Here is a 10533-nt window from a genome sequence, read left to right as displayed (position 1 = left end):
AGCTGAACGCTAACACTGCATACTCGTTCCACTTCCAGAACAGGGCTACCGCGAGGCAGTTCTCCGGGGGAAAACGGCCCTTCGCGAAGGGCAGATCTGCCGAGCTCACTGCGGGAAAGCGAAAGCAAAGGACGCTTTTCTCCCTCTAACCGCTTTCGTCAGAGGAACGGGGGAAGTCACAGTGTTCTTTCTCTCACTGAGATACACACAATCTGACGTTGCCTCTGAGCTCCGTTGCTGGCAAAGAACTGAAACTGACATACATTCCTGTGGGGAAACACAGGGCTTTGCTAGGATTTCCCTAGGCAGTCTGTTTTCCCTGGGACTCGCTGTAGCAACACTCTCTCGCCAGGGCAACACTGCATGGGATTTCCTCTGCCAGGAGAGAGCTGCTGCTTTGTAGTTTGTGCTGGGAAACCTTGCTTCGGCGAGTGCCAATTGACCGGATTCAGGCAGAAAGAAAAGAGAATCGCAAGAGGCCTTTTCTCGCCGGCTGCTCTGCCAAGCCCTTCCAGCTAAAACTATGCCGTTGCTCCTCTGGAAGGATCCCTGCACCGCCACGTAGTTTTTCAGAAGAAGCCTTGCGTTTGCAAGAGCAAAGGAGGAATTCGTTGCAGGAAAGAGGAAGGAAAGAAAGTTTCTCTCCCTCTGCCTGCTTTGCTCAGAGGACTGGATGAAGTTAGGAAGTTCTCCCTTTCACTGAGAAACGTGCAGGCTGCTGTTGCCTGGGCGCTCTCTTCTTTGCAAAAGAGTCTGCAGTTCCACGCTTTGAACCGTGGAAAGGCGCCGGGCTCTGCTAAGATTTCCCCCGGCGCTTCGTTTGCCCTGGGCCAAAGCGAGCCTTCACAATAGCTGAACGCTAACACTGCATACTCGTTCCACTTCCAGAACAGGGCTACCGCGAGGCAGTTCTCCGGGGGAAAACGGCCCTTCGCGAAGGGCAGATCTGCCGAGCTCACTGCGGGAAAGCGAAAGCAAAGGACGCTTTTCTCCCTCTAACCGCTTTCGTCAGAGGAACGGGGGAAGTCACAACGTTCTTTCTCTCCCTGAGATACACACAATCTGATATTGCCTCCGAGCTCCGTTCTCGGCAAAGAACTGAAACGGACATACGTTCCTGTAGGGAAGCCCACGGCTCTGCTAGGATTTCTCTGGGCAGTGTGTTTTCCCCGGGCCTCAGTGTACCCACACTATCTCGTCAGGGCAACACTGCATGGGACTTCCTGTGCCAGGAGAGAGCTGCTGCGTTGTCCTTTGGGCTGGGAAACCTTGCTTTGGCCAGTGCCAAAGGACCGAATTCAGGCCGAAAGAAAAGAGACTAGGAAAAGGCCTTCTCTCCCCGGCTGCTTTCCCAGTCTCTTCCTAGAAGCTAAAACTCTGTCGTTGCTCCTCTGGAAGGAGAGCTGCACCGCGATGTAGTTTTTCAGAAGAAGCCTTGCGTTTGCGAGAGCAAACGAGAACTGCACTGCGGGCGAGGGGAAGGAAGGGAAGCTTCTCTCCCTCTGCCTGCTTTTTCTCAGAGGGCTGGGTGAAGTCAGGGAGTTCTCCCTTTCACCGAGAAACGTGCGGTCTGCTGTTGCCTGTGCGCTCTCTTCTTTGGAAAAGAGTCTGCATTTGTGCACTTTGCACCGTGGAAAGGCAGCAGGGTCTGCTACGATTTTTTCCCCAGGCGCTTTGCTCTCCCTGGGCCAAAGCAAGCCTTCACGATAGCTTAACGCTAACACTCCATACGCGTTTTATTTGGAGAATGGGGCTGCCGCCAGGCAGTTCTCTGGGGGAAAACGGCCCTTAAGGGCTGTTTCGCCGAGCTCCCTGCGGGAAAGCGAAAGCAAAGGACGGTTTTCTCCTTTTAACTGCTTTCGTCAGACTAACGGGGGAAGTCACATCTTGTTTCTCTCCCTGAGGTACACAAAATCTAATTTTGCCTCTGAGCTTTGTTCTTGTAAAATAACTGAAATTGTCATGCACTCAAGTGGAGAAAGACCTGGCTTTGCTGGCATTTCACTCCGCACTGTGTTTTCGCTGGACCTTACTGTGCCCACAATATCTCTTCAGGGCAACACTACCTAGGATTTACTCTGCCAGGGGAGAGGTTACTGCTTTGTAGTTTGTGCTAGGAAACCTTGCTTTTGGAAGTGCAAATTGACAGAGTTCAATCAGGAAAGAGAATAAAAAAGGCTTGTTATCTCCCTGGGTGCTATCACAATCTCTTAAGGATAAAACTATGTAGTTTTTCCTCTGGAAGGATAAATCTACTGCGATGTAGATTTTCAGTTGAAGGCTTGCGTATGCAAAAGAAAATGTGGAAATCATTGCAGGAAAGTGGAGAGAAACATTTTCTCTCCTTATATCTGCTTTGCTCAGAGGACTGGATGAAGTCAGGGAGTTCTCCCATTCAGTGAGAAACACGCAGGCTGCTGTTACCTGTGCGCTCTCTTATTTGGAAAAGAGTCTGCAGTTACACACTTTGAATGGTGGAAAGGCACCGGGGTTTTTTAGGATTTCCTCAGGCGCTTTGTTTTCCCTGGGCCAAAACCAGCCTTCACAATAGCTTAACACTAAGACTGCATACTCCTTCCACTTCCAGAACACGGCTACCGCAAGGCAGTTCTCCCTAAACCTAACCCTAAACCAAACCCTAAGCCTAACCCTAAACCTAACCCTAAACCTGACCCTAACATTAACCAAAACACCTAACCCTAATACTAACCGTAATCTTCATCCTTAACCTAAATTCACCCTAAACATAAACCTAACCCGAAAACTAAATTAACCCTAAACTATCTCCTAACACTGGCACTAAACCTAAACATAACCCTAACCCTAACTCTCACCCTAACCCTAACCGTAACGCCCTAAAACATCAGCTTAACTGCAAACCTAACACCAACCCTCACCTGAACCTCTAACCCTTTTCCCAACCCTAACCCTATCCCTAATCCTAGCACTAACCCTGACATAAACCTAAACCTTACCCTAGTCGTGAACTCAACCCTAATCTGAACTCCACCCTAACCCTAACCCTACACCTAACAATAACTGTAAACCTGACCCTAACCCTAACCCTACACCCTAGCAATAACTCTAACTCTAAACCTAAACCTAACCTAGCCTTACCCTTTACAGTAAACCCAGCCTTAACCCTAACCTTACCACTACCCTAACTCTAAACCTTAACCTAACCCTAACACTAAACTTAAACCTAACTCTAACCTTAACCTTAAACCTCACTATTAAAACTTCACCCTAACCCTAAGACTAACTCTACCCCTAACCCTAACCATAACAATTAACCAGAACCCTCAGTTTTACTGTAAACCTAACCCCAACAGTCACCCTAGCCCTTAACCATATATATCCCCAACCCTAAACCTAAAGCTATCCCTAACCTTATCCCTAACCCTACCTCTAAATGAACAGTAACCCAAATACTACCGTAACGCTAACATTAACCCTAAACTGAAGCCTACCCTAACAATAAACCTCACCCTCACACCCTAAACCTAATGTCTAACACTATGTGTAATCCTAAACCTAATCCTAACCCTTAACCTAACCCTCACCCATAACCTAAACTTCAGACTAACCCTAAACTTAAACCTAACCCTAAACATAACATCTAACCCTACCCGAACCGTAACCCTAACCTTAACACTAACCTGAAAACAAACCCAAACTCTAGCCCTAACCATAAAAATAACCCTCACCCTTTCCTGAACTTCATCCAAACCCTAAACCTAACCTTAATCCTAAACCTAAATCTAACCCAAACCCGAACCTTAAACCTAATTCTAATCATAAAGTTAGTACATCTGTAACCCTATACCTAACCCTTATGATAGCCCTGAACCTAGCCCTAAACCTAATCCTAACCCTAACCCATTACCCTACTCTTGTTTACTCATCTAGGCTACTAGCCTAGGGGAATAGTCTAGACTACTAGTCTAGTTTACTCTAGTCTACTATAGTCCACCGTAGTCTACCCTACCCAAACTTACCCTACCTTACTCCATTCTAATCTATTACATTGATTCCGACTCAAAGCCATTCAATGTGATTGGACGGCATTTGATGGGAATCGACGGGATTCGACAGGTATCGAAGCGACCCAACACGATTTGACACGATTAGAGGCAATCCGACAGGATTCAATGTGATTCGACAAGATTCGACGGGATTCCATGCCATTCGACTTGATTCGACCCAATTCGATGGCACTCGACTTTGTTTGAAGGGATTCAATGCAACATGACACAGATTGACACGATTCAACAAATTTAATGAGATGCGATGGGATATGACAGGAATCGACCCGATCAGATGCCAATCGAAGCCATTTGATGCGATTCAATGGAATTCAACGGGTTTGGAACCGACCTGAAGCGATTCGATGCCATCAATGCAATTTGACAGGAATCGAAGCATTTCGACGTGTTGTGATGGAAATCAATACGATTTGACACAATTCAACAGGATTCGACAAGAATCGGCAGGGTTTAACGGGGTTTGAAGAGATTCTTCGGGATTTGACAGAATTCAATGCGATTCAAACGGGTGTGACGGGATTCGATGCGATTGGATGGAATTCGATGGGAATCGATGCGATTTGTTGGGATTCAATGGCATTCAAAGAGATTCATTCGAGCTGATTCGATCCGGTTGGAATTGGATGGAACTGGTTGGATTTGCTTGGAAGAGGAGGGATCAGATTGGATCTGGTTGGATCCAGATGGAACTGATAGCAACCGGTTGGAAGTGGATGGAACGGGATGGATCCAGTTGGAACCGGATGGAACCAATTGGAACCTGTTGGAACTGGTTGGAAGTGTTTGGAGACAGATGGATACGGTTGGAGCTGGATGGATCCGGTTGGAAGTGCATGAATCCGGATGGAACTGGTTGGAACCAGATAGTTTTGATATGAACCGATTGGAACCAGATGGTTCCAGTTGGAACCGGTTGGATCCAGCTGGAACCAGTTGAAACCTAATGGATCCGGTTGGATATGGTTGGAAGAAGATGGATCCGGATGGAATGTGTTCAACCGGATAGTTCCGGAAGGAAAACTTTGGAACCGGATGGAACCAGATGGATCCAGTTAGACCTGGCTGGATCCAGCTGGAACCAGTTGAAACCTGATTGATCAGGGTGGAACCGGATGGATCCGGTTGGAAGCTGATTGATCTGGATGGAACCGGTTGGAACCAGATCGATCCGGATGGAACCAGTTGGAACCGAATAGTTCCAGAAGGAAACGGTTCGAACCAGATAGATCCAGTTGGAACCGGATAGTTCTGGGAGGGACTGGTTGGAACCGGATGGATCCAGTTGGAACCGGGTGGATCCAGTTGGAACCGGGTGGATCCAGTTGAAACCGGCTGGAACCGGTTGGATCCAGGTGGAACCGGTTGAAACCGGCTGGATCTGGCTGGAACCGGTTGGAACCGGATAGTTCCGGAAGGAACCAGTTGGAAGCGGCTGGATCCAGTTGAAACCGGCTGCAACTGGTTGGATCTGGGTGGAACCGGTTGAAACCAGCTGGATCCGGCTGGAACCGGTTGGAACCGGATAATTCCGGAAGGAACCGTTTGGAACCAGCTGGATCCAGTTGAAACCGGCTGGAACCGGTTGGATCCGGGTGGAACCGGCTGAAACCGGCTGGATCCGGCTGGATCCAGATGGAACCGGTTGGAACCGGATAATTCCGTAAGCAACCAGTTGGAACCGGCTGGATCGAGTTGAAACCGGCTGGGACCGGTTCGATCCGGGTGGAACCGGTCGAAACCGGCTGGATCCGGCTGGATCCGGCTGGAACCGGTTGGAACCAGATAATTCCGGAAGGAACCGGTTGGAACCGGCTGGATCCAGTTGAAACCGGCTGGAACCGGTTGGATCCGAGTGGAACCGGTTGAAACCGGCTGGATCCGTCTGGAACCGGTTGGAACCGGATAATTCCGGAAGGAACCAGTTGGAACCGGCTGGATCCAGTTGAAACCGGCTGGAACCGGTTGGACCCGGGTGGAACCAGTTGAAACCGGCTGGATCTGGCTGGATCCGGAAGGAACCGGTTGGAACCGGCTGGATCCAGTTGAAACCGGCTGGAACCGGTTGGACCCGGGTGGAACCAGTTGAAACCGGCTGGATCTGGCTGGATCCGGGTGGAACCGGTTGAAACCGGCTGGATCCGGCTGGAACCGGTTGGAACCGGATAATTCCGGAAGGAACCGGTTGGAACCAGCTGGATCCAGTTGAAACCGGATGGATCTGGATGGAGCTGGTTGGAACCGGATAATTCCGGAAGGAACCGGTTGGAACCAGCTGGATCAAGTTGAAACCGGCTGGAACCGGTTGGACCCGGGCGGAACCGGTTGAAACCGGCTGGATCCGGCTGGATCCAGATGGAACCAGTTGGAACCGGATAATTCCAGAAGCAACCAGTTGGAACCAGCTGGATCCAGATGAAACCGGCTGGAACCAGTTCGATCCGGGTGGAACTGGTTGAAACCGGCTGGATCCGGCTGGATCCGGATGGAACCGGTTGGAACTGGATAATTCCGGAAGGAACCGTTTGGAACCGGCTGGATCCAGATGAAACCGGCTGGATCCGGCTGGATCCGGATGGAACCGGTTGGAACCGGATAATTCCGGAAGGAACCAGTTGGAACTGGCTGGATCCGGCGGGAACCGGATAATTCCAGAAGGAACTGGTTGAAACCGGCTGAATCCAGTTGAAACTGGCTGGATCCGGCTGGAACCGGATAATTCCGGAAGGAACCGGTTGGAACCGGCTGGATCCAGTTGAAACCGGCTGGAACCGGTTGGATCTGGGTGGAACCGGTTGAAACCGGCTGGATCCGGCTGGAACCGGTTGAAGCCGGATAATTCCGGATGGAACCGGTTGAAACCAGCTGGATCCGGCTGGAACCAGTTGGAACCAGATAATTCTGGAAGGAACCGGTTGGAACCGGATGGATCCAGTTGAAACCGGCTGGATCCGGATGGAACCGGTTGGAACCGGCTGGATCCAGTTGAAACCGGCTAAAACCGGTTGGACCCGGGCGGAACCAGTTGAAACCGGCTGGATCCGGATGGATCCGGATGGAACCGGTTGGAACCAGATAATTCCGGAAGGAACCAGTTGAAACCAGCTGGACCCGGATGGAACTGGTTGGAACCGGATAATTCCAGAAGGAACCGGTTGGAACTGGCTGGATCCAGTTGAAACCGGCTGGATCTGGATGGAACCGGTTGGAACCGGTTGGAACCGGTTGGAACCGGATAATTCCAGAAGGAACCGGTTGGAACCGGATGGATCCAGTTGAAACCGGCTGGAACCGGTTGAAACCAGCTGGATCCGGCTGGAACCGGTTGGAACCGGATAATTCCGGAAGGAACCGGTTGGAACCGGCTTGATCCAGGTGAAACAGGCTGGATCCGGCTGGATCCGGATGGAACCGGTTGGAACTGGATAATTCCGGAAGGAACCAGTTGGAACTGGCTGGATCCGGCTGGAACCGGATAATTCCGGAAGGAACCGGTTGGAACCGGCTGGATCCAGTTGAAACCAGCTGGAACCGGTTGGATCTGGGTGGAACCGGTTGAAACCGGCTGGATCCGGATGGAACCGGATAATTCCGGAAGGAACCGGTTGGAACCGGCTGAATCCAGTTGAAACCGGCTGGAACCGGTTGGATCTGGGTGGAACCGGTTGAAACCAGCTGGATCCGGCTGGAACCGGTTGGAGCCGGATAATTCCAGATGGAACCAGTTGGAACCGGATGGATCCAATTGAAACCGGCTGGATCCGGATGGAACCTGTTGGAACCGGATAATTCCAGAAGGAACCGGTTGGAACCGGATGGATCCAGTTGAAACCGGCTGGAACCGGTTGAAACCAGCTGGATCCGGCTGGAACCAGTTGGAACCGGATGGAACCAGATAATTCCAGAAGGAAACGTTTGGAATCGGCTGGATCCAGTTGAAACCGGCTGGATCCGGATGGAACCGGTTGGAACCGGATAATTCCAGAAGGAACCGGTTGGAACCGGCTGGATCCGGCTGGATCTGGATGGAACCGGTTGGAACCGGATAATTCCGGAAGGAACCGGTTGGAACCGGCTGGATCCAGTTGAAACCTGATGGATCCGGTTGGACCCAGATGGAACCGGTTGGAACCGGACGGATCCGGTTCCAATCAGTTGGATCCGGTTGGAATCAGACGGGAACTATTGGAATATGATGGATAAAGTTGGAACCGGTTGGGACTGGTGGGATCCGGGTGTATCTAGTTAGTTGAATCTTTTCGGATCTGACTGGATCCTGTCATGTCTGGCTGGATCTGGTTATATTTGACTTGATCTGCTTATATCCAGCTGGATTCGATTGGATCTACTTGGATGCAGTTAGGCCCAGTTGGATTCAGATTGATCTGGTTGGGTCTAGTTAGATCTGGTTTCATCTGGTTATGCCCGGCTTGATCTGGTCATATCCAGCTTGGTCTGACTGGGTCCCGTTTGATCCTTGCCTTGCCTTGCTCCATTCAGGTCCTTTTGGCTCCATTTGGCTCGAATCGTGTGGATTCTGCTTGATTCGGCTGGATTCGGCTGGATTCGTCTCCATTCAGGTTGATTCAGCTCAATTAGGCTCGATTCAACTCACTTTGGCTCGATTCGGGCTTATTCAGCCCTATTGCGCTGTATTTGGCTCTATTTGACTCTTTTCTACTCTGTTCGTATCTATTCCACTCCATTTGACTCCATTCCAAACAATTCCACTCTATTCTACACTATCTTACTCTATTCCTCTCTACCCTACCCTAACAAACTCTAATCTCTTTGATGCGATTTGTCTTATTTCCTGTTCCTTTGGATTGATTTGGCTTGATTCGGCTCTATCTGACTCTATTCTACTCTACATTTCTCTATTCCACTCTGCTCTACTCTTCTTACCCTATTCTGTTGTGTTCTTTCTATTCTGTTCTGTCCTATTCTCTTCTATTCTACCCTAACCTACCCTACTCTATTCAATTTGATTCGTCGCATTTCAACACTATTAGACACGATTCGATCCGACTAGGCTCATGTCTGCTCCGATGGGCTACATTCGGTTCAAATTGGTTTGATTCGGCTCGATTTGCCTCGTTTCAGCTCGAGCTAAAAAGACTACCCATAAAGGCAAAAATCCAAAGGAAAAGTCAAGGTAAAAAGTGAAAAAGTGAAGGCAGAAAGGCAAGAAAAAAGGCAAAAAGTAAAGGAAGAAGGCAAAAAGACAAGAGAAAAAGGAAAATGGTAAAAAGTGAAAAGGCAAGTCAAGACAAAAATGTAAAACCACAAGGCAAGACAAAAAGGCAAAAATGTAAAGCAACGCAAGGCAAGGAGAAAGGTATAAAAGGAAAGCGTGAAAAAGCAATGAAAGGAAAGGAATAAAGGCTAAAAAGCAAAGCAAAAAGTCAAAAGGCAATGCAAGGATGCAAAAAGGAAAAGAGATAAGGCAAAATTTAAAATGGAAAAAAGGCAAGGAAAAAGGCAAAAAGACAAGGGAAAAAGGCAAAGAGGGAACAAGTCAAAAAGGCAAGGAAAAAGCTAAAACGGAACACAAAACAGGGAAAAAGGGAATGCAAAAGGCCAAGGGAAAAAGACAAGTAAAAGGACAAAAAGGCAAAAAGATAAGGCAAGGAAAAGGGAAAAGGGGAAAAAGGCAAGGCAAAAAGGCAAGTCAAGGCAAAAAGTTAAAAACGCAAGTCAAGGCAAAGTAAAAAGGCAAAAAGGCAAAAAGCAAGGCAAACTGGTAAAAAGTTAAATAGGTAAGGCAAAATGGCAAAAAGCCAGAAATGCAAGTTAAAATAGCAAAAAGGAAAAAAGGGAAGGCAAAAAGGTAAAGAGAGAAATATGCTAGGGAAAACCGCAGGCAAGGTAAAAAGGCCAAAGAGCAAAAACACACAAACGCAAGGCAAAAACGGAAAAAAGCAAAAAGCAAAAAAGCAGGGCAAGCTGGCAAAAGGCCAAAAGAGGCAAGACATGAAGGCAAAAAAAGCAAGGCAAAAACGCAAGACAATAAGGTAAAAAGGCAAAAAGCCAAGGCATGAACGCAAAAACAAAAAGCAAGGAAAAGCAAAAAGGTAAGGCAAAAACGCAAAATTGAAAAAGCCAAAGCAAAAGGGAAAGAGGCAAGGCAAAAAGGAAAAAACGCAAAAGAAGGCAAGGCAAGGAAAAAGAGAAAAACGCAAAAAGACAAAAATGCAAAAAGCCAAAGGAAGTCAAAAAGGCAAGGCAAGGGTACACAAAAAGGCAAGGTGAGGAAAGGAAAGGAAAAAAGGCAAAAAGGAAAGGGAAAGCAAAAAGGCAAGCAAGGAAAGTAAAAAAGGCAGGCAAAAAAGCAAAAAGGAAAGGCAAAAATGTAAGAAAAAAAGGCAAAAAGGTAAGGCCAAAATGCAAAAAGGGAAGCAAAGGGAAGGCAAAAAACGAAAAAGGCAAGGGAAAAGGAAAAAAGGCAAGGCAAAAAGGCAAAAATGGAAGGACAAAAGGCAAGGAAAAA

The sequence above is a fragment of the Loxodonta africana genome, chromosome 7 (assembly GCF_030014295.1).
Source record: "Loxodonta africana isolate mLoxAfr1 chromosome 7, mLoxAfr1.hap2, whole genome shotgun sequence".
NCBI classification, from domain to species: domain Eukaryota; kingdom Metazoa; phylum Chordata; class Mammalia; order Proboscidea; family Elephantidae; genus Loxodonta; species Loxodonta africana.
Note: the sequence above shows the minus strand (reverse complement) of the source record.